At 39.1% G+C, this 25,566-nt stretch overlaps 1 long non-coding RNA gene across 11 annotated transcripts in view; it reads left to right on the forward strand.

The window, feature by feature from the left end:
• Nucleotides 1-25,566, forward strand: part of LOC123801282 (uncharacterized) — a 925,199-nt gene that overhangs the window by 61,850 nt on the left and 837,783 nt on the right. For 2 of the 11 annotated variants that reach the window (XR_015727939.1, XR_015727940.1), the window contains exon 2: nt 21,458-21,531. The exons of the other annotated variants lie outside the window; for them this stretch is intronic. This is a non-coding gene — a long non-coding RNA (uncharacterized LOC123801282). The remainder of the gene's footprint in view (nt 1-21,457; nt 21,532-25,566) is intronic. 11 annotated transcript variants of the gene reach the window in all.

Here is a 25,566-nt window from a genome sequence, read left to right on the forward strand (position 1 = left end):
ATGAATAAGCAGAGGAAGATATTTAATAAACTGCTTGTATGGTTGGATAAACATTTACCTCAATTTTTCAAATATCTTGGTTTACTAAAAATTATTTAATATGACTTATCAGGATTGCTAAAGAAAAAAGCAAGAAAAAAAGTATTTAAAGTACATTTAATGTTAATTTGAAAGTAATTTCATTATTTTTTTTAATAATTTAAAGGGCAGTGCAAGATCTTGATTTGACTCAATGGCCGCATTATGAATAATAGCTTTTTTTGCACTTTTAATATGCAAAACAATGACATCTATTATTTATTGCATTCCTGGTACATATTTTACATATATAATATTATTTGGCATATAAAGAAATACATGAAGTGGATATTATTTCTTCTATTTTATACATGAGAAAACTGTGTCTCATTTAAAAATTCAAGAAGACAAACCTAAGCAAATTACAAAGCTAGGAGGTGACATAACTGGGATTCCAAACAAAGTTACTTCGTCTTCAAAGTCTGTTCCTTTAACCATTAGGCTGAAGTATGGATGCTAGAACCTGCCAGGTGTTGAAAAGAGAAGTTCCAAGGACTTGTAAATATGGGATAATATAGAAGCCTATGAACACAGTATGATGTGCTAAGATGTTAGAATACAGTGATATTGCCAGATGTAGCAAGAACGAATATGGCCAACAGAGATTCAGGTGTAGATACATATTTACTTAGGATGTTTGCATTAGGATATAGACTGAGAGGACAAGCCATGTTTCTGATCCTGATTAATGTCTTGTTGCATCAAAGAATTGTGAAAGTCATAATAACAATCAAATGATTGAGAATAGTGTTTCCAACCCATAGCTGTTGTAAGTAAATTATCTAAGTTTTCTATATTGACACTTACAGTGAAAACATTATGAGAAGAGTGATAACTGTCATCTCCTAGCAGCTGAGAAACACTAATTTAGAAAAACGAGTCATGGAGTTTCATTTGTATGCAGTCAGAGTTGAACATGTGACTGCTGTAGGTTTTCTCTTTTTTTCTTGGCCTTAGGGTGAAGGTGGCTTTTATCTTCTCTCTTGGAGGAGGAGAGGGAAGGGAGCTTTCTCAAGCAAACCTACCTGAGGAAGAAATGGGTGCACTCCCAGAGGTTGGGGCTGGAAGAGCAGACAATCATTCAGAGGGATACTTTGCATCCACTTGCTGGCCCTGGTCTGTTTGAATGGAAGATATTATCTATGTGTATTTATTCTGCAATCTCAGTAAGATGCTCAAAATAAGATTAGCATCAAGGAACAAAGTAGCAGTATTATCTACAAGTGAGCCACATATCTGGGAACCCTTCTGTACAAGGATAGAGTGGAATCCAGGCTGGAAGAAAGAGCCACCAAAACACTCACATGATCACTTGTTGAAAGGAACCGTAGATGAGCATATTTCCTGGGGGTTGCCAGTGGGGGACCAGGCAGGAAGAGTGGTCATCAGCAGTTAGGCATCCCTTGAGAACAGCATGTCTTACCCAACCACAGAGTTGCCATGTACTGGATGTGGGGTGACTCAGGGACCATACACTGACACTTACACCTTTACACATCTTCTAATTTTGTTTTGTTTTGTGTATGATTGCTTTACTTATTATAAAAAATACCCTTCATTTTTACTTGGAGTAAACCTTGCAGTGATTTTGTATTTGAAAGGACTTGTTTGCATGGTTTTGACTTACTTTTTTTCTCTCTCTCTTTTCTTTCTTATGACGTTCTGCTCTGGTGTTTCCCTTATATTTTCCACAGTCAGCACTTTACAAAACATGCCAGATTTCCTTTCCTTTGGTTCTTATCATTTGTCTCCTTCTCTGAAAAATTTTTAGCTCTTCCAGCTTCTATATATTTTATATGCTATTGCATCTTTATGTCATCTGTTAATTATCTTTTAACTGTAAAATATCTTATACAAAAAAAAAGTTCTTGTCTCAGCACTTTGTCTCATAAAAGAAGATTAACTTTCTCCCCCTTTGTTCTTTTCCTTAAAATATCTCTCCAAAAAAAAGAGTTTTATGTCACAGTTCCCTCGTTCTCTATGGATACTCTGCAGTTATTGTTGATGTGTTAATAATCAAGCCTGACTCCTTAGGGCAAAAGAATTTTCTATTTCTTGGTAATGTTTTATTTATTAAACAATACAGCAAGCAATAAAGGAACCAAAGAAATATCACAAAGTAATTAAAATTTGTTTCCTAACATGTTTATCATTTTATATATATATAACAAATGATCAAGAAATTATTGTTTTACATATCTATATATATACATGCAAATTAAGTAAGCAACTACCAACAAATTGCACAATGTTTCATTAAGAAATTATCTAAACTATAATATCACAATCCACTAAAATCATTTTTTTTAGGTTTTAAAACCAAATAATTAAAATTGTATATAAAAATCACATGGTTGCTGTCTTTAGCACTGCCACTAAAATATAGTTCCATTCTTGTAAAGCCTAAGGCATTGACTATTCTAATACATATGCTATTATTCATCACCCAAATAGTGCCTTCCTTCCACAGCTTCTATTCCTTGCTTATCAAGCCTATCTTTTTCTTGGGTAATTTTAACAGTTGTTTATATCTATTGTTTATTTTCAGATTCTTATTATAAATTTAAGAGATTCATATATGATAATATTTGGGGATGAAATAGCAATGCCTATCAACACGTATAGTTGCTGTTATGATTGCTGCTACATGTATTCCTGTTTTTATTGTGGTAAAAAACGTAACCTAAAATTTGCCATCTTAGCCATTTTTAAGTGTAGAGTAGTGTTAAGTATATTTACATTAGAGGGGGGGAAAGATGGCGGAGGAGTAGGGGACCCTATATCAAACGGTCCCTTGAATCAAGCTGGATATCTACAAGACCATCCTGAACACCCACGAAATCAGCCCGAGACATAAGAAGATACATCTGGATCTCTACAAACGAACATCTCTGGCCCTGGGTATTGAGGTATGAAGCGGGGAGCCGTGAATCAGCGCACAGATATCAGAAGATAAACAGAAGGGGGAGGGAGCCGCTGCACTCGGGCATCAGGAAGCAGTAGCCTCCTGCACTGGGGAGCCAGGCCAGACTCATGGAGGGGTAGTGGCCGAGAAACCAGACTGAAACCAGGAGCTCCAGAGTGCACAAGAACCAGACTGAAACCAGGAGCTTGGGAAAGTGCGTGAACCACACTGAAACAGGGAGCTCAGGAGCACACGTGGGAACCAGGGGCAGCTGGCAGTGTTAGAAGCACAAAGGACAGAGATGTGCCTGCCCTGGAAGTGAGGGCTGGGAGAATGGTTGCGGGGTGGACAATCCCGGACGCTGCGGGGGTTTTTAGCAGCACCAACAGAAACAGAGTTAAAAGTGACCAGGAGAGCTCAGTGAAGAGCAGACTGTGATCTCTCTGTTCTGAGACAGAGGTTTGGATAGGGTCACTGCTGCTCTGACTCTCAGAAGACACAGAAAACTGCCAGGGAAAGCCACCAGAAAACAAAAGCCCCCCAAAACGGTGCTCACTGAGTCCATTTCCCCCCCCCCCCAGGGGGTAGGACAACTCTGCCCAAACAGGGTTGCCTGAGTATCGGCACGGCAGGCCCCTCCCCCAGAAGGCAGGCTGAAAGAACAAGAAGCCCATATCCCTAAGGTCCCTATAAAACAGGTGCACCTTGCTTGGGTCCTGGTCAATAATTTGGGCTCTGTACATCCCTGCAACCACTCCTCATCAGAATGACAAGGAAAGGAAAGAAACAGACACTGTGGCCTCTGCCACAGAACTAATGGATATGGATATAACCAAGATGTTGGAAATGGATTTCAGAGTAACAATTATCAAGATGATGTATAGGCTTGAGAAAAATAGTAACGAAAATATAGAATCTCTAAGGGCTGAAATGAGAATGAATCTGGTGGAAATTAAGAATGCTATGAATGAAATGCAGTCTAAACTGGATGCTCTGACTGCTAGGGTAAATGAGAGAGAAGAATGATTTAGTGAGTTAGAGGATGAGATGATAGAAAAGAAGGAAAGAGAGGTAACATGGGGAAAAAACCTCCAATTTCTTTTGAAAAAGCTACAGGAGATTACTGACTTGATGAAACATTCCAATGTCAGAATTATTGGGATCCCTGAGGGGTTGGAGAAAGAGAGAAGTCTAGAAGAGATATTTGAACAAACTGTAGCTGAGAACTTCCCCAATCTGGTGAAGGAAACAAGCATTCATGTCCAAGAGGCAGAGAGGACACCTCCCAAGATCAATGAGAAGAGACCTACACCATGACATATAATTGTACAATTCACAAATCTTAGATCCAAGGAAACAATCTTGAAAGTGGTGAGGGGGAAGAGATTCCTTAAGTACGGAGGGAGGAACATCAGAATAACATCAGACCTGTCTACAGAGACCTGGCAAGCCAGAAAGGGCTGACAAGACATATTCAGAGCACTAAGTGAGAAGAACATGCAGCCAAGGATACTTTATCCAGCAAGGCTGTCATTCAGAATGGATGGAGAGAAAAGGAGCTTCCAAGACTGGCAGAAACTGAAAGAATATGTGACCACCAAGCCATCCCTACAAGAAATATTAAGGGGGGTTCTATAAAAGTAGAAAGACCCCAAGAGTGATAAAGAACAGAAATTTACAGAGACAATCTATAGAAACAAGGACTTCACAGGCAACATGACAACATTAAAATCATCTCTCTCAATAATCACTCTCAATGTGAATGGCCTAAATGCTCCCATAAAATGCCACAGGGTTGCAGAGTGGATAAAAAGGCATGACCCATCCATATGCTGTCTACAAGAGACTCTGAACCTAAAGATACATCCAGACTGCAAGTGAAGGGATGGAGAACCATTTTTCATGCCAATGGACCTCAAAAGAAAGCTGGGGTAGTAATTCTCGTATCAGACAAAGTAGATTTTAAGCTAAAGACTGTAGTTAGTGATACAGAAGGACACTATATTATTCTTAAAGGGTGTATCCTACAAGAGGATCTAACAATTATAAATATCTATGCCCCCAACATGGGAGCAGCCAATACATAAGCCAACTGTTAACCAAAATAAAGAGACATATAGATAATAGTATGTTAATAGTAGGAGACCTCAACACTCCACTCTCAGCAATAGACAGATCATCTAAGCAGGAAATCAACAAAGAATGACACACTGGACCAGATGGACCTCATAGATATATACAGAACACTCCACCGTAGAACAATGGAATACTCATTCTTTTCGAATGCACATGGAACTGTCTCCAGAATAGACCATATACTGGGTCACAAAACAGGTCTCGACTGATACCAAAAGATTGAGATTATTCCCTGCATATTCTCAGACCACAGTGTTTTGAAACTGGAACTCAATCACAAGAAAAAAATTGGAAGCAACTCAAACACTTGGAAACTAAGGACCATCCTGCTTAAAAATGTTTGGGTAAACCAGGAAATTAAAGAATAACTTAAGCAATTTATGGAAACCAATAAGAACAAAAACACATCAGTCCAAAACCTACAAGACACTGTAAAGGTGGTCGTAAGGGGGAAAGACATAGCCATCCAAGCCTCACTCAAAAGAATAGAAAAATCTAAAATGCAGTCCTTATACTCACATTTTAAATGGCTGGAGATGGAACAAAAGAACAGGCCTAAGCCATGCATGAAAAGACAACTGATTAAGATTAGAGCAGAGATCAATGAATTAGAAACCAGAAATACAGTAGAGAAGGTCAACAAAACTAGAAGATGGTTCTTTGAAAGAATTAATAAGATCAATAAGCCACTGGCCAGACTTATTCAAAAGAATAGAGAAAGGACCCAAATTAATAAAATTATGAATGAAAGGGGAAAGATCACAACTAACACCAAGGAAATAGAAACAATAATTAGAAACTGTTATCGACAACTATATGCCAATAAATTAAGCAACCTGGAAGAAATGGATGCCTTCCTGGAAACCTATAAACTGCCAAGACTGAAACAGGAAGAAATTGATAATCTGAATAGACTGATAACCAGTGAAGAGATTGAAGCAGTGATCAAAAATCTCCAAAAAAAAAAAAAAAAAAAAACAAAAACAAAAAAACAAGAGTCCAGGGACTGATGGACTACCAAACATACAAAGAAGAAATAATACCTATTCTCCTGAAGCTGTTTCAAAAAATAGAAACAGAAGAATAAAGAAAGGGGGGTAATCAGAAGGGGGAATGAAGCATGAGAGAATATGGACTCTGAGAAACAAACTGAGGGCTTCAGAGGGGAGGGGGTGGGGGAATGGGATAGGCTGGTGATGGGTAGTAAGGAGGGCACGTATTGCATGGTGCACTGGGTGTTATACGCAACTAATGAATCATGGAACTTTACATCAAAAACCAGGGATGTACTGTATGGTGACTAACATAATATAATAAAAAATATTATTATAAAAAAATAGAAGGAAAACCTCCATACTCCTATGAGGCCAGCATTACCTTGACCCCAAAACCAGGCAAAAACCCCATTGAAAAGGAGAATTACAGACTGATAACCCTAATGAATATGGATACCAAAATTCTCAACAAGATCCTAGCTAATAGGATCCAACAGTACATTAAAAGGATTATCCATTATGACCAAGTGGGATTCATCCCTGGGATGCAAGTGTGGTTCAACATTTGCAAAGCAATCAGTGTGATAGATCACATTAATAAGAGAAGAGAAAGGATCATATGGTCCTCTCAATTGATGCAGAAAAAGCATTTGACAAAATACAGCATCCTTTCCTGATTAAAACCCTTCAGAGTGTAGGGATAGAGGATACATTCCTCAATTTCATAAAAACCATCTATGAAAAGCCTACGGCAAATATCATTCTCAATGGGGAAAAGCTGAGAGCCTTTCCCTGAAGATCAGGAACACGACAAGGATGCCCACTCTTGCCATTATTGTTCAACTTAGTACTAGAAGTCCTAGCAACAGAAATCAGACAACAAAAAAGAATAAAAGGTATTCAAATTGACAAAGAAGAAGTCAAACTCTCTCTCTTCACAGATGACATGATACTTTATGTGGAAAACCCAAAAGACTCCACCCCCGAATTACTAGAACTTATACAACAATTCAGTAACCTGGCAGGATACAAAATTAGTGCACAGAAATCAATTGCATTTCTATACACTAAGAATGGGACTGAAGAAAGAGAAATTAGGGAATCTATTTCCTTTATAATTGCACCCAAAACTGTAAGATATCTCGGAATAAACGTAAGCAGAGAGAGAAAGGATCTATACACCAGAAACTACAGAACACTGATGAAAGACATTGAAGAGGAAACAAAAAGATGGAAAAACATTCCATGCTCATGGATCAGAAGAATAAACATAGTTAAAATGTCTATGCTACCCAGAGCAATCTGCACTTTCAATGCCATCCCGATCAAAATACCAATGACATTTTTCAAAGTGCTGGAACAAACAATCCTAAAATTTGTGTGGAATCAGAAAAGACCCCGAATCACCACGGAAATGTTGAAAAAGAAAAAGCTGGGGGCATCACGTTGCCTCATTTCAAGTTATACTACAAAGCTGTGATCATCAAGACAGAATGGTACTGGTACAAAAACAGACACAAAGACCAATGGAACAGAATACAGACTCCAGAAATGGACCCTCAACTCTCTGGCAACTAATCTTTGACAAAACTGGAAAAACATCCAATGGAAAAAACAGTCTTTTCAATATATATTGTGCTGGGAAAATTGGACAGCTATATACAGAAGAATGAAACTTGACCACTCTCTCATACCATACACAAAGATAAACTCCAAATGGATGAAAGAGCTCTACATGAGATGGAATCCATCAAAATCATAGAGAAGAACATGGGCTGTAACCTCTCTGACATTGGCCACAGCAACTTCTTTCATGACACGTCTCCAAAGGCAAGGGAAACAAAAGCAAAAATGAACTTTTGGGACTTCATCAAGATAAAAAGCTTCTGCACAGCAAAGGAATCAGTCAATAAAAAACAAAGAGGCAACTCACAGAATGGGAGAAGATATTTGCAAATGACACTACAGATAAAAGGCTGGTATCCAGGATCTATAAAGAACTTCTCAAACTCAATACCCAAGAAACAAATAATCAAATAAAAAAATGGGCAGAGTATATGAACACTTTTCCAATGAAGACATACAAATGGCTAACAGACGTATGAAAAAATGTTCAACATCATTAGGGAACATCAGGGAAATTCAAATCAAAACCACATTGAGATACCACCTTACGCCAGTTAGAATGGCAAAAATTGACAAGGAAGAAACAACGAATGTTGGAGAGGATGGGGAGAAAGGGGAGCCCTCTTACACTGTTGGTGGGAATGCAAGTTGGTACAGCCACTTTGGAAAACAGTGTGTAGGTTTCTCAAAAAATTAAAAATAGACCTACCTATAACCCAGCAATTGCACTACTGGGTATTTACCCCAAAGATACAGACATAGTGAAAAGAAGGGCCATATGCATCCCAATGTTCATAAAAGCATTGTCCACAATAGCCAAACTGTGGAATGAGCCAAGATGCCCTTCAATAGATGAATGGATAAAGAAGATGTGGTTCATATATACAATGGAATGTTACTCAGCCATCAGAAACAATGATTATCCAACATTTGCATCAACATGGATGGGACTAGAGGAGATAATGCTAAGTGAAATAAGTGAAGCAAGGAAAGACAATTATCATATGGTTTCACTCATTTGTGGAACATAAGGAATAGCAGGGAGATCGTTAGGAGAAGGAAGGGAAAAATGAAGGAGGGGTAAACAAAGTGGGAAATGAACCATGAGAGACTATGGACACTGGGAAACAAACTGAGGGTTTCAGAGGGGAGGGGGTGGGGGGATGGGCTAAGCCAGTTATAGGTAGTAAGGAGGGCACGTATAACATGGAGCACTGGGTGTTATACACAAGCAATGAATCATGGAACACTACATCAAAAACTAATGAGGACTGTATGGTGACTAGCATATCATAATAAAAAAAAAAGTATATTCACATTTTTGTGTAATGGATCTCTAGAAATTTTTTTTTAAAGATTTTATTTATTTATTTGACAGAGAGAGAGACAGCCAGCGAGAGAGGGAACACAAGCAGGGGGAGTGGGAGAGGAAGAAGCAGGCTCCCAGCAGAGCAGGGAGCCCGATGCGGGGCTCGATCCCAGGACCCTGGGATCACGCCCTGAGGTGAAGGCAGATGCTTCAGGAGCACCTCAGGCACCACCCAGGTGCCTCGCTAGAAATTTTTTCTCTTACAAAATGGTAACTCTATAATCATTAGAAAAACAAGTCGTATTTCCCCCTTCCCGAAGCCCCTGGTAATTACCAGTCTACTTTCTGTTTCTATGAAGTTGACTACTTTAGATACCCCATGTAAATGGAATCATACAGTATTTTTCTTTTTTGTGACTGGCTTATTTCATTTAGTATATTGTCCTCAAGGTTCATTCATGTTATAGCATGTGGCAGGGTTTACTAACGTTTTAAGGCTGAATAATATTCCATTGCACGCATATACGACATTTCACTTATCCATTCATTCATTGATGGATATTTGTGTTGCTTCCACCTCTTGGGTATTTTAAATAATGCTGTTATAAACACAGATATATAGATACCTTTTTAAGAACCTGCTTTCAATTCTTTTTGATATATATCTGGTAGTGGAATTCTTAGATCAGGTGGTTAGTTCTATTTTTAATTTTGTGAGGAAACACAATACTGTTTTGCACAGCAGTTACACCATTTTACATTCCCACCAATAGTCTGCAAGGGTTCCCTTTTATCCATATTCTCACAAACAATATTTTCTGCTACATATATACTTAAATGAGAATTTACAACATGCAATACACTTTCTAGGGGTTATCAAAAAGGCAATATGTCAAATAAACTGTTTGAAACATTCTAGGTGTCAGAAATTTAATTCCTTTCCTTACTAGTGAAAGGGCAGTGCTATTTCATTTATGGGTAAAGCATAAATGATGTGTGATGATCTTAAGAGACTTGGATACCCTTGTGTATTCAACTAAAAATCTGGTCCATGAGAAATTAAAATCCTGGGTCTGTTATTTTTATAAGAATAACAATTTCAATAAGAAATTTCAACAATTTTATAAGAATTTTAATATTCTAAGTCCCAAAACATTATGAGAGCAGAAGGGTAACTAAAAAGCTTTACTTAGAAACAATTCTTAAAGATTATCCTAGCTCGAATGCTGAAAACCTCTTGCAACAACTAAAAAAATTTTTTTTTCTGGGGGAGAATGGTTTAGAAAACTCTTGCCCAACCTAGGACGCTGAGTGAAGTTGGAAACGATAACTCGAACGCATTCTCCCTACTCTGAGGCAACTCTTTAAAGTGAAATAAATAGTCATGGCAGCTTATCCTGACCTGTTTCCTTTATGTTTCCAAGATTTCTTTGTTCAATGCCAAAAGAAAAGAAAAGAAAAGTTTAATGCTTGTGATTAATGGCCATGCTGTATGAAGTTACACAGCATAATTTATGGGGTACCTTCTCAAGTGAACACCTCAAGGCTTTGTATAATAAAATAAAAAAGCATATAAACACAGAACTCATCCATAAATTAAAAATTCAATATTCAGTGCTATATTAGTTGAAACAAGAGTACAAATATTTCAACACTCAAATATAAGTTTTTATTTAACCAAAAATTTCCATCCCTAATATATGTCTTATCTATTACCCTAAGTTTTCATTTTTATCTTGAGTTTTTCTTGAATTTTCCTCATTTTACAGAATTAAATTCATTATATATTCTTATCATTTGAAGCGTGTCAAAAACTTATAATAGAACAAATGTATTTAGCCCATATAGACATACAAATTAGATGTTAGGGAATTTTTTTCATTTTGCATTGCTATAACTTGAAAGATTTATAGGTAAAAAGGGAGGAATTTATAGATTGTAATTTTTTAATAGTTTTTTGTCTCTAGTTTTAATGGCTTTGGATCTAATCATGATCTTATTATACCACTTTGCTTTTGTATAGAAATATATGCTTTTACAGAATCCTTCACATTAATTTTATCTGTGCATCATCACAATTATTCCATGAAGAAGGAAGGGCAAGTATCCTTACAGTTCCATTTATAGATAAGGAAATGAAGTCAGAGGACGATTCCATGACCTGCTCAATGTCACTCAGTAATTTAGTGGTAAACGTAGAGCTGGAGTTCTTGGCTCCTGATTCTTTTTAAAAGATTTTATTTATTTATTTTGACAGAGAGAGACAGCCAGCAAGAGAGGGAACACAAGCAGGGGGAGTGGGAGAGGAGGAAGCAGGCTCCCAGCGGAGGATTGGCTCCTGATTCTGACACAGATTATGTCTCGTCGTATAATGTGGGTCTAGAGCATCACAAAATGTGACCAATTCAGAGGAATCATTCCTGATCATATTGATAGGGAAGTACCTTATTACTCACATTCTGAAATAGTCTCTTTAAATCAATTTCCTGTTGTCACTAAGGGCAGATGTTCTGCAATAATCATTTTAAGCACTTTTTTTTGGTGTCCAACTTTATGGTTTGGATGATGACAAGAGCAGAGCACCTGTCTTCTTTGGTGCTATGGCCTTTGCATGTTGGGGTCTTCTGCATTGCCAGGAGTTGGGAAAAATAAGGATAGCAAAGCATAAGACATGGTCTTTGCTTATTTAGAGATGAACCCATTCAGATAAGAACCTGTGTTAAAGTATCTATAGCAGGGGGCGATTCATTCACAGTTAATAAACATAGGCTATTTCTTAGAGCTGGGTATTGTATTTTTCATTCAGTATCAGGTATATCCCAGATTGGGAGTGAGCAGTTGGGAATGGGAGAGATGCAACTGCACTGCTTCTGTATGTCCAAGACATAAAAAGTCATGCTTTCTCTACCATCATATAAATTGTACTTAACGGGGTTGCCGCTGACCCTGTATGGTTGAATCTAACAGCAAATTCTCAGTCCTCCTTTTCCTCAATTTATCAGTGTATTTTGCACCATTGATTATTCCAGGCTTCCCTGGAAATTTTTCTTCGATTTGGCCTCCAGGATACTATTATCTCTTGGTTATCCTTCTATCTCAATCCCCTTTGGTAGAGTCTGTTCATTTTTCTGAACTCTAACCATTACCAATGTCTTGGGGTTCAAACTTTAAAACTCTATTCTGCTTTTTCAACACTATTTTCTTATGTGACTCCTTCTAGCCCCTTGGAAAGAATCATCATTTGTATGCTGGTGATTTCTAAATTTATATCACTAGACAGACAGCTTGCCTGGAAAATATAAGATGCTCAATATGTATTTGTTAAGTTGTGAAATAAAAAAGTAAAAGGTAAATTTTAGATAAAATATGTTAGGATGGTCAAGATCATCAAATTTTAGAAACCAGTAGACTTTATCGCCTGAAGAAAACAGATTCTCCTGAAAAAACAGATCAAGAAGTATGAGGATATGAAAAAATTAAGCTAATTTTAATACCAATGGGTGAATATAAGACATGACAAAAAGTAAATAAAGATATCTTGCCAAACTTTGGGTCATAGAAATATATTATGTAAACTATAACATGGAAAAAAATAAACTAGCATTATGATTGTTATCGACAAAGAAACTGGCCATATTTGCTTAGGACACCACACCAGTGTTCATCATACACAAGGGGTAAAGCAAGAACTGAAAGTACAAATTAACTTGTACTGTGCGGTAGTAGCGCTGTGGCATTACGTAAGGGGTGAAAGAGCTGACCCCAAGGGAAGTAGTGGGTGGAAATCCAGGATAGAGTTAAGACCTTGAAAGGAAGAGGTTTGGGGTATGTCAAATATGTGAATTCAAATGTGCTTGAGAATTTGGGAGTACCCCCACTGGTGCCCAGTCATCAGTGATACTGATGCACTTCTCCAGCATCAGTATCCCCACAAGACTGGTAGTCAGGTGAGCAAGTGGGGCAGAGTTCACCCTCAGCAGTGCTTCCACCTATGATATGTGACATCACCTAGAGGAGCAGGTAGAGACGGAAGCTGCCAACAGAAGTAGTTGATGAATGAAAGAATAGATTCGAAGAGTAGCAGGAACCTGTTCCCTGCTTCCTATTTGAGACTCGAGGGGTCGAATGCTCTGCCACGGGCTATTTCACTGGGTGTAGGCACAAAGTTCTGAGGAAACTTCATGGGACCCCATGAAACCCGAAAGGATTCTAGGAGCCAAGTATTTTCCTGGGTGAGTAAGTGTTGTTCGTGTGGTCCAAGAAGCAACCAAAGCAGAGGTGCCCTTTGGCACAGCGACCTTGGTGTTGTCTATATAACCAGAGACTGAGAAGGAAAGTAAATGTTTCAGTGTATGCTAACATGGGGCATAGTCAGAGCTTGTTTATCTCACTGCAGGCCAGCCTTTGTTAGGTAGATCGCTAATTCTGAAAACTTTATAAACCAATTTGCAAAACTAGGCAGTTAACCTATGGTATGAGGTATGAGGCTTTTGCATGTGACTTGGTTTCAGCTGTTTCTTCTCCATGACTTTGTCAAATTTATTTCTCTGCTGTACCCTCAGATAAGATTGTGAATTGGTTTGGGGGTGCACAATGCTTCCCGTCTTTCCTTGTAGAGAGGAGAGATAGATCTCAAGATAGTTCCCAAAGAGAACAAGCATGTTCTCTGGGTGCAATTCCTCTTCCTGTTTCCTCCCCAATATTCTCTGAAAACTAGCGTTACCCCTGGTTATTTTTGGAAATCAATCTATTGATTGCAGTTGTGCTCAGAGGAGCTTTCAAGGTCCTTTCAAGGAGATTTCTTCACAAGGAGAGCACAGCGGGGGCAAACTATTAGTTGATCTTAAAGGCTGCTGCTACTTTTTGAGCTAATAAAATGTGCAAGGTCATTTATTCTAAGTCATCCATTCATTGATTTATCAGTCAATACCTTTTATATTCCTTATAGCATTTTGACACACCACCAAATGAATGCCCAAGCAGTGTGCGTTTATGGTCACTCTTGTAGAATTACAAATGGGCATTCATTTAGCACTCACTGGTGTGTGGGGGCATACATGCATACATCATATTCTTAATGCATGTTCATTCTCCATTTCTTTTTAATTTAATTTAATTTAATTTTTTTGATGTAAAGTTCGATGATTCATTAGTTGCGTATAACACCTAGTGCACCATGCAATACGTGCCCTCCTTACTACCCGTCACCCGCCTATTCCATTCCCCCACCCCCCTCCCCTCTGAAGCCCTCAGTTTGTTTCACAGAGTCCATAGTCTCTCATGCTTCAATCCCCCTTCTGATTACCCCCCCTTTCTTTATCCCTTTCTTCTCATACTGATCTTCCTAGTTCTTATGTTCCATAGATGAGAGAAACCATATGATAATTGTCTTTCTCTGCTTGACTTATTTCATTAGCATTCTCTCCTCCAGTGCCGTCCATGTTGCAGCAAATGTTGAGAAATCGTTCTTTTTGATAGCTGAGTAATATTCCATTGTATATATGGACCATATCTTCTTAATCCAGTCATCTATTGAAGGGCATCTCGGCTCCTTCCACGATGTAGCTATTGTGGACAATGCTGCTATGAACACTGGGGTGCATATGGCCCTTCTCTTCACTACGTCTGTATCTCTGGGGTAAATACCCAGTAGTGCAATGGCTGGATCATAGGGTAGCTCAATTTTTAACTTTTTACGGGACCTCCACACTGTTTTCCAGAGTGGCTGTACCAACTTGCATTCCCACCAACAATGTAGGAGGGATCCCTTTTCTCCACTTCCTCTCCAACAATTGTTGTTTCTTGCCTTGTCAATTTTTGCCATTCTAACTGGCATAGGGTTTTGATTTGAATTTCCCTGATGGCTAATGATTTTGAACATTTTTTCATGTGTCTGTTAGCCATTTGTATGTCTTCATTGGAAAAGTGTCTGTTCATATCTTCTGCCCATTTTATGATTTGTTTGTTTGTTTCTCATATATTGAGTTTGAGAAGTTCTTTGTAGATCTTGGATACCAGTCTTTTTTTTTTTTTTTTAAAGATTTTATTTATTTATTTGACAGAGAGAGAGACAGCTAGCAAGAGAGGGAACACAAGCAGGGGGAGTGGGAGAGGAAGAAGCAGCCTCCCAGTGGAGGAGCCTGATGTGGGGCTCGATCCCATAACGCCGGGATCACGCCCTGAGCTGAAGGCAGACGCTTAACCGCTGTGCCACCCAGGCGCCCCTAATCTGTAGTATCATTTGCAAATATATTCTCCCATTCCGTGGGCTGCCTCTTAGTTTTTTTGACTGTTTCCTTGGCTGTGCAGAAGCTTTTTATCTTGATGAAGTCCCACAAATTCATTTTATCTTTTGTTTCTCTTGCCTTTGGAGATGTGTCATGAAAAAAGTTGCTGTGGCCGATGTCAAAGAGGTTGCAGCCTATGTTCTCCTCTATGATTTTGATGGATTCCTGTCTCACATCGAGGTCTTTCATCCATTTGGAGTTTATCTTTGTGTATGGTGTGAAAGAGTGATCAAGTTTCATTCTTTTGCATGTAGCTGTCCAATTTTCCCAGCACCATTTATTGAAGAGACTGTCTTTTTCCACTGGATGTTTTTTTCCTGCTTTATCAAAGATTAGTTGCCCAAAGAGCCGAGGGTCCATTTCTGGGTTCTCTATTCTGTTCCATTGGTCTATGTGTCTGTTTTTGTGCCAGTACCATGCTGTCTTTGTGATCACAGCTTTGTAGTACAGCTTGAAATCCGGCATTGTGATGCCCCCAGCTTTGTTTTTCCTTTTCAACAATTCCTTGGTGATTCAGGGCCTTTTTTGGTTCCACACAAATTTAAGGGCTGTTTGTTCCAGTTCTTTGAAAAATGTCATTGGTATTTTAATCGGGATAGCATTGAAAGTGTAGATTGCTCTGGGTAGCATGGACATTTTAACTATGTTAATTCTTCCGATCCATGAGCATGGAATATTTTTCCATCTTTTTGTGTCTTCTTCAATGTCTTTCAAGAGTGATTTGTAGTTTCTTGAATATAGATCCTTTACATCTTGGTTGAGTTAATTCCAAGGTAACATATGGTTTTTGGTGCTATTGTAAATGGGATGGATTCTCTAATTTCTCTTTCTTCAGTCTCATTGTTCGTGTATAGAAATGCAACTGATTTCTGAGCATTGATTTTGTATCCCACCACATTACTGAATTGCTCTATAACTTCTAGTAGTTTGGCAGTGGATTCTTTTGGGTTTTCCATATAATCATGTCATCTGCAAAGAGAGACAGTTTGACTTCTTCTTTGCCAATTTGGATACATTTTATCCCTTTTTGTTGTCTGATTGCTGTTGCAAGGACTTCTAGTACTATGTTGAATAATAATGGTGAGAGTGGGCATCCTTGTCGTGTTCCTGATCTTAAGGGAAAGGCCTCCAGCTTTTCCCCATTGAGAATGATGTTTGCTGTAGGCTTTTCATAGATGGTTTTTATGAGATTGAGGAATGTACCCTCTATCCCTACACTCTGAAGGGTTTTAATCAGGAAAGGATGCTGTATTTTGTCAAATGCTTTTTCTGCATCTATTGAGAGGATCATATGATTTTTGTCTTTTTTCTTGTTGATAAAATCTATCACACTGATAGATTTGCGAATGTTGAACCACCCTCGCATCCCAGGGATGAATCCCGCTTGGTCACGATGGATAATCCTTTTAATGTACTGTTGGATTCTATTAGCCAGGATCATGTTGGGAATTTTGGCTTCCATATTCATTAGGGAAATCGGTCTGTAATTCTCCTTTTTGATGGGGTCTTTGCCTGGTTTGGGGAGCAAGGTAATATTGGCCTCTTAGAATGAGTTTGGTAGCTTTCCTTCTGTTTCTATTTTTTGAAATAGCTTTAGGAGAATAGGTATTATTTCTTCTTTGAATGTTTGGTAGAATTCCCCGGGAAATTCGTCAGGCCCTGACGTTTTGTTTTTTGGAAGGTTTTTAATCACTGTTTCAATCTCTTCATAATTAACTGGTCTGTTTAAAAAAATCAATTTCTTCCTGTTTCAGTCTTGGTAGTTTATAGGTTTCCAGGAAGGCCTCCATGTCTTCCAGATTGCTTAATTTATTGGCATAAAGCTGTTGATAAAAGTTTCTAATAATCCTTCCTATTTCATTGGTGTTGCTTGTGACCTCTCCCTTTTCATTCACAGTTTTATTAATTTAGGTCCTTTCTCTATTCTTTTGGATAAGTCTTGCCAGTGGTTTGTCAATTTTATTTATTCTTTGAAAGAACCAGCTTCTAGTTCTGTTGATGTGCTCTACTGTGCTCCTGCTTTCTGATTCATTGATCTCTGCTCCGATCTTGATCAACAGCTTTCTCGTGCGTGGATTAGGCCTGTCCCTCTGTTGCTGTTCCAGCTTCTTGAGGTGAGAATATATAAAAACTGCATTTTAGATTTTTCTATTCTTTTGAGTGAGGCTTGGATGGCTATGTATTTCCCCCTTAGGACTGCCTTTGCAGTATCCCATAGGTTTTGGACCGTTGTGTTTTCATTCTCGTTGGTCTCCATAAATTGTTTAAATTGATTTTTGATTTCCTGGTTTATCGAGTCATTCCTGAGCAGGATGGTTCTTAGTCTCCAAGTGTTTGAGTTTCTTCCAAATTTTTCCTTGTGGTTGAGTTCCAATTTCAGAGCGTTGTGGTCTGAGAATACGCAGGGAATAATTTCAGTCTTTTGGTATCGGTTGAGACCTGTTTTGTGACCCAGAACATGGTCTGTTCTTGAGAATGTTCCATGTGCATTAGAATAGGGTGAGTATTCTTTGGTTCTGGGGCGTAGTGTTCTATATATATCTATGAGGTCCAACTCATCGAGTATGGCATTCAAAGCTCTTGTTTCTTTGTTGATTTTCTGCTTAGGTGATCTATCTATTGCTGATAGTGGAGTGTTGAGGGCTCCTACTATTAACGTATATTTATCTATATGTCTCTTTATTCTGGTTAAGAGTTGGCTTGTGTATCTTGCTGCTCCCCTGTTGGGGGCATATATATTTATAATTGTCATATCCACTTGTTGGATACATCCCTTAAGAATAATATAGTGCCCTTCTGTATCTCTAACTATAGTCTTTAGTTTAAAATCCAATCTGGCTGATATGAGAATTGCTACCCCAGCTTTCTTTTGAGGTCCATTGGCATGAAAGATGGTATTCTGTCTCTTTACTTTCAGTCTGGATGTATCTTTAGGTTCAAAATGAGTCTCTTGTAGACAGCAAATGGATGGGTCATGTCTTTTTATCCAATCTGCAACCCTGTGGCATTTATGGGAGCATTTAGGCCATTTACATTGAGATTGATTATTGAGAGATATGATTTTAATGATGCCATGTTGCCAGTAAGGTCTTTGTTTCTATAGATTGTGACTTTCTGTTCTGTATCACTCTTGGGGCCTTTTTACTTTTATAGAACCCCCCTTAATATCTCCTGTAGGGCTGGTTCGTGGTTATGAAATTGGTCAGTGACTGGCGATTCTGGAAGGTCTTTATCTTTCCATCAATTCTGAATGACAGCCTTGCTGGATAAAGGATCCTGGCTGCATGTCTTTCTCTGAAAGAGCTTTAAAAATGCCCCCCCCCAACCCTTTCTCTCATTCCAGGTCTGTGTAGACAGGTCTGACGTAATTCTGATACCTTTGCCTTGGTATGTGAGAAATTTCTTTGTCCTGGTCGCTTTCAATACTGTATCCTTGGATGTAATATTTGTGAACTGCACTATGATGTGACGTGGCATAGGTTTGTCATGGTTGAGCTTGGGAGGGGTCCTCTCTGCCTCTTGGACATAAATGTTTGTTTCCTTTGCTAGGTTAGGGAAGTTTTCAGCTACAATTTGTTCAAATATCTCTTCTAGACCTCTGTTTTTCTCCACCCCCTTGCGGATGCTGATGATTCTGACATTGTGTCAGTAATCTCCCATAACCTACATTCTTGAGATTGGATTTTTTTGAGCCAAGTTTCTGTCTTAGCTTTCTCTTCTACTAACCCATTCTCCAATTCACCGATTTGTTCTTCTGCCTCATTCACCCTGGCCATCAGAGCATCTAGTTTTGATGGCATCTGATTCATAGCATTTTTAATTTCTGTCATACTCACTCTCATTTCTGCCCTTAGAGATTCTATATTGTCATTAATATTTTCATTAATAGTTTTTTCAAGCCTATACATCATCTTGACCATTGTTACTCTGAACTCCATTTCTGACAATTTGGTTATATCCATATCCATTAGTTCTGTGGCAGAGGCCACAGATTCATTGTCTTTTCTTTGCTGGGCGGGGGGGGGGGGTTGATTTCTCCTTCTCGTCATTCTGATGAGGAGAGGTGGTGGGGTTGTCCAGAGCCCAAATTATTGACAAGGACCCAGGCAGTGCGCACTTGTTTTCTAGGGACCTTAGGGATGTGGGCTTCTTGATTTTTCAGCCTGCCTTCATTGGGATGGGCCTGCCGCGGTGATACTCAGGCAACCCTGTCTGGGTAGAGTCTCCGTGTCCCCTGCAAGGGGGGATGGGAATGGGCACACTGTGAGCAGGTCTTTCCAGGCTTTTGTTCTCTGGCGGCTTTCCCTGGTGGTTTGGAGGAGTCAGAGCAACAGTAGCTAAATCTCAGCCTCTGTCTCAGAACAGATTGATTGCGGACGGTTCTCCACTGATGTTCTGGCCACTTTAACTCTGTTTCTGTTGGTGCTGCTCAACCCTGCAGCATCCTGGGATGTGCGCCCCACACCCGGCATCCCAGCCCTCACTTCCAGGGCCAGCACGTCTCTGTCCTTTGTGTTTCTAACACCTCCAGCCGCCCCGCGCGTTCCATAGCTCCGTCTCAGTGTGGTTCGCATGCACTCCGGAGCTCTGGCCCTTAGACTGGTGGCGCGCGTTCCCCGGCTCACGGTTGGTCTCAGTCTGCTCTCTTCGTGGTGCTGGTCCACGAGTCCGCCCGCTCTCCCATGCAAGTGGCTACCGCTTCCCGGCGACCGAACGCGGCGGCTCCCTCCCCCTTCCGTTTATCTTCCGATATCTGTGCACGGTTTCATGGCTCCCCGCTTCGTACCTCAATACTCAGCGCTGGAGATGTTCATTTGTAGAGATCCAGATGTATCTTCCTGCATCTCAGGCTGATTCTGTGGATGTTTAGGATGGTCTGGTACCTATCCAGCTCGACTCAGTGGACCAGCTGAGAAAGGGGACCCTACTCCTCTGCCATCTTAACTCCACCCCCTCATTCTCCATTTCAAATGGAAACATATCCAAATATTTGGGCCTATGTTTTCTAGATAGGTAATCATGTTCTTTTTCTTTCTTATCCCTTGTATTTCTGCCATTAATTTCCTTTAAAATTCTACCTCATTGGATCCCAACATTTGCTGCACATTGGAATCACCTGAAGGTCTTTAAAAATTCCTGACACCTGGCTTCCACTCTCTGGTAGTCTGATTTACTTGGTAGGGGGTGGGATCTGAGCAGCAGGACTTTTACAGGTGATTCTAGTAAGCAGCAAATTTTGGGAACTACCATTCTACTCTGTTACCTTTCAAAGGGCTGGATATAAATAACTGCCTTTAAAAAGCCAGTGTTTCTTAACTTTATTAGAGAAATATTATTTTCTATAGGCCTATTCTGGCTCCATGGAGTCACTGAAATGGTCTGAGTATGGCTGGTCTAAGTAATGATTGATTCATCCCCTGACTCACCTGAAAGTGGTATAATCCTGAGTTGAGTGTTACAAATAGCATGGGTCCCAAATAGTAGTGCTCTTCTTGGGTGATGGCCCTGTGGTTTCTCCATAAGGAAGGAGTCACTACTAACTCGCCCTGGTTTAGAGCCCGCTTGGAGCCTTCAAGGTATTGTAGATTAATTCCCATTTATGTACCATACTAAAAAATTGTTTTTCAGGTACTCTGAAATGACTTAGCATGAAAATGACATAGCTTTATGACATTTAAACTTTGTTAGCAGCTTCCAGAAAACTAAACCCTCATGGGAGCCCTGTTTGAGATATTTAGAAATTAAATGTCGTAGTGACAATTTGCTGAAGCCTTTCAATTTGAAGTATCCAAAATTTTCTTGCTTGAATTCATTACTTTTGTTATGCTTACTTTTTAATCTTAAAGCAAAAATAAAACAACAACAACAAAACCGCAAAACAAAACCCAGGCTAGAACTCTAGGATTTGTTTTAATGAGGCTGGGCTATTATTGTCAGGAGAGCCTGAAAGACTTCTCTTAAATTCCACTATTGATTTATCAGAATAGGTTTTTAATTGTAATTTAAGTTTTGATTCGGTGAGAATTCAAATTGATTGATGTGTTGAGAAAGTCATTAAATCAAACATAGAGAAATTCTTCTGAGAGGTATAATGTTGTCTATCCTTCTCTGTGCCAAACAGGCCTGGAAAATGTGCCCCATTTCTTTCAAATACTGCACAAAAGCAGTCATTGTTTGGAAGAACCAAAACAAAAGGTATATGAGTAAGAAAAAGGATTTTTCTTCTAACACTAATTAATTCACACATTCCCTTGAACTGGAGTGCATCCCTTTTGTGGTCTGAATTAATTCTTCTTTGGGGGAAAATGCTACTGTTTTATTTTAAGACCAGAAAAATGGCCAAGAAAGTTCAAAACAATTAGAGTGGATGTCTAAATGAGTAAGAAGTTAATTCTTTGTCTTTCTTGGGAAAAATAATGTGTGCCAAATGCAAAAATAAATGACTGATGTTACTTAGAGAGGATAAATAAAACTGCCACCCAGTAAGTCACCTTTCAGAATGCCTAATCTTACCTGATTAGGGTTCAGTAAGAAGAGAGATACTTCTGGACTATCCAAAACCCTATTATACCTCATTTGGCTCTTGGCCACACTTACAGTAAGAAGATGTTCTCTGCATTAGCAGGAAATACTTGAATAAAAGGGGAAAAATGGTTTCAACTCAATTGCTCTTTGAAATTTAATAATTCTATTATTTTATTTCTTTAAATACGAGTTCTATTTCTTGTATTATGGACCAGGTAACTCTGACTTACTGGAGTAAATTTTGGTTTAAGAATTGCATCTTAGGGGACTTGGGTGGCTCAGTTGGTTAAGCGTCTGCCTTTGGCTCAAGTTATGATCTCAGGGTCCTTGGATGGAGCCCCACATGGGGGAGGGGGGGTCCCTCCTCAGTGGGGAGTCTATTTCTCCCTCTCATTCTGCCCCAGCCCCCCTGGCTCATGCTCTAGCTCTTAAAATCTTAATCTTAAAAAAAAATTGTGTCTTAAACCTAGTCTTATAAGCATTTGGTGATAGCGAATTATCAAGATGAAAGAGAACGTTCTATGTCATCAAACTTTAATATCTGCCACTTCCATTTTAAAATATAACTTTTATCTTGAAAGAAAATGAACAACTTTGACATAAGAAGTGATAAGTAACTTAAGAAATGACAAATTGCCTCCAGAATTTGACTCTCTTCCTTTACAACTATTTAAAAGTATTGAATGAGACCATACTTTGAAAAATTGAGGTAAAATAAGAAAACAACATTCCTAAGCTATTCACAAAAAGAAATATTCAAAAGGGTTCAAAGTAGTTTTTTTTCCCTTTTATACACATAATCTATATATCAGACACTTCTATGTATAAATATCCTTAGGTATTTATATACAAACTAGTGTGTATAGAAATACACAAAATACACGTATAGTCTGTCTGCCATAACAAATATCACAAACTGAGTGGCTTAAAATAACAGCCACTTATTGTCTCACAGTTTTGGGGCTGGAATCTGAGATCAGGTGTTGGCAGAGTTGATTCCTTTTGAGGGCTGTGACGGAGAATCTGTTCTGCGCATGTGTCTTGGCTTCTGGTGCTTTGCTAGTAGTTTGGCATTCCTTGGCTCTTAGAAGTGTCGTTCCATCTCTTTCTCGTCTTCACAAGGCATTCTCCCTGAGTGTGTATCTGTTTCTAGGACTAAATGCTGCACCCCTCCCTCCCTTTATTAGGACAACTGTCCTAGTGGATTAGGGCCCACCGTAATGACTTCATTGTAACCTGATTATCTCTGGGCAAAAGTCAGGCTCAGAACCATGGCGAGAAACGTGGGAGTAGGGTTAGGAGGGTGATCTCAGATCGAGTGATTTGCCCCTGCAGACCTTCAGCTGAAGCTGACCCAAACTGCAGAAGCAGAAGAGTTGAACTGTAAATGAAAATTGGAATTCTGACTACTACACAGGACTAAGACATTTTTTTAGTACTGATATGAATGTATTTTGTAACTACATGTGACCTGAGGATTAAAAAATTTTTGAGGTAGGGACAAGATCTCAAAAAGGACAGTGAAGTGAGTCCAAATACTGAGTTATAGGTAGAGTGGAGGAAAATGATAAAAGTCTTTTTCTTTGAATCATATAGAATCCCACTTTTTCAACTTTATGATTGTTTATGTGTCTTAACTATTTCATATTAAAAAGCCAATCTTTGGGGCACCTGGGTGGCTTAGTCAGTTAAATGTCCAACTCTTGATCTCAGCTCAGGTCTTGATCTCAGTGTTGTGAGTTCAAGCCCCGTGCTGGGTTCCATGCTGGGCATGGAGCCTACTTTAAAAAAAAGAAAGACACTAAATCCCAGTAAATACGTACTGTGTCAGGCCCAATGCCAAACTTCTAAGAATCATTTTCTTTAACTCTGATTTAAAAAACTGAAGGTATTATTGGGTATTAGTACCTTAACTTTATCTAGATAATTGCATTGCAGGAAGGTTGAATAACTTCACCAAATTCCTCAAAGTTTTGTCTGGCTCAAAATTTTTTCTCTAAGCTATATTCTATGTATATTCATCTTTCATACTCTCCCCCCCCCCGCACCAAATAAAGAAAAGCACTTAGTTCTTTTCCTATAGTGAATAATCAACAGATACTGAAGTATAATCTAATCGAATAGAATTGGGTTAGAATCTGAATGTGGTAATGAAATTTGTGATAATAGTTGTTGCTTCCTATCATTTGGAGAAAAATATCATTTCAGCAACTGATCCAATCTTTTTCTTAGTTTTCAAGTGTCTCAAAGTTTTCATACTTATTAAAAAAATCATCAGGACCAGATTTTCATATTTCTTAATCTAATAGTCCCTAGTTGGTGACAAATTCACATCAAACATGTCTAGTGAGCAAGCTATCCTGGGATGGAAAAATAAACTCAATACTACCAGACTGCTGTGATTCCAGTGATTCTGAGTGACTCAGTTTGTGCATAGTAACTCAAGACACCCACACACGAACCCACAGACACTATATCTACAACAAGAATGGAAAAGACACTTTCCTCACGTGCCTTACAAAGTGGCTTTGAGGATTAAATAATGTACACGATCATCTGAAATGATAAAGTAGTACAGTTGCTTCTATTTGAGATGTGTTTATATACAGAGGTATCCACATGAACACTCAAGCTGTTTTTATGTCCTGTTTAATTTTGTTGAATTCCCTGGACTATGCTTAGTACAAAGAATCTATTTAAATGTATAATTTTCCTGGAGAGACAAGATTTATTTTCAAAGGTCTCTTGGGACAATACGAGAGTGTACACTTTGGTGCTACAGCGAAATGATTCAGATGTACGTGGTTGCAGCACTTGCTCCTGCTATGAAGGGGTCTCACTGCTGGTGCTCTAGAAAGCTAACTGCAGGATGAAGGAACCTGTGCACTCTTCCCTAAGGCTTCCTTTTGCCTGGTGACTGGGGATAGTGCTAACAGCCCAGAGCATCTATGCATGAATTCCTCCCCCAGTGCTTCCTCTCTGCTCTGCCTTTTCCTTCACTCCTCTTAATTATGACCAGAGCTTGTTGACCACCTGCCTGGCTTTCCTGTCCTAAAACTTCTCTGCTTTGGTTTTTGGACTCTAATTTCCTCAAGTGACCTACAACTTCTGAGATTGTATGTCTGACATCTTTTCCTGACTGCTCTCCAGCCTTGACCCTCTTGTTACGCTGAACTAGTAAGTGGGTGTCTTAGTTTGTGTTCTTTCAGACAGATGGTGAAATAAGGATTTGGGTGCAAGTCCTTTCTTGGGAGGTGATGTCGGGAAACATTGTAGGAAGTATAGAAGGGCTACGGGAGGGAGCTAATGAAAGTGAGTTACTAAGCAAATGATCATTGTGGGCAACTGGAGCCTAATTGTTTGGGGTAACTCTGGGAAACACCGTAGAACATTCCTTTGAATGTCCCACTTGAAGGCAAGAGGGCTATGTTATGCATCCAACAAGTCTCACTTAGCATTTTTGAGGGTTATCCTTAGGGCATGGTAACTCCTCAGCACTTCTGGCCTGTTTGGTGTGAGGGCAGAATATATATACCAGTGCTCAGAAAAAACCCTCAGGCAAAGTGCTTGCAGGTGGAAGGAAGGAAGGCAGGTGTGTCCAAAAATGGTGACTGCCAAGAGGATATGAATAGGACACCAGCAACATCTGTTATGGTGGGTACCCATTCTCTTGTGATTCTGGCTTAGCAAAATGTATTTTGCCCT

This window comes from Ursus americanus, chromosome 20 (genome assembly GCF_024610735.1).
Source record: "Ursus americanus isolate L20-20 chromosome 20, mUrsAme1.1.p, whole genome shotgun sequence".
Classification (NCBI taxonomy): Eukaryota; Metazoa; Chordata; class Mammalia; order Carnivora; family Ursidae; genus Ursus; species Ursus americanus.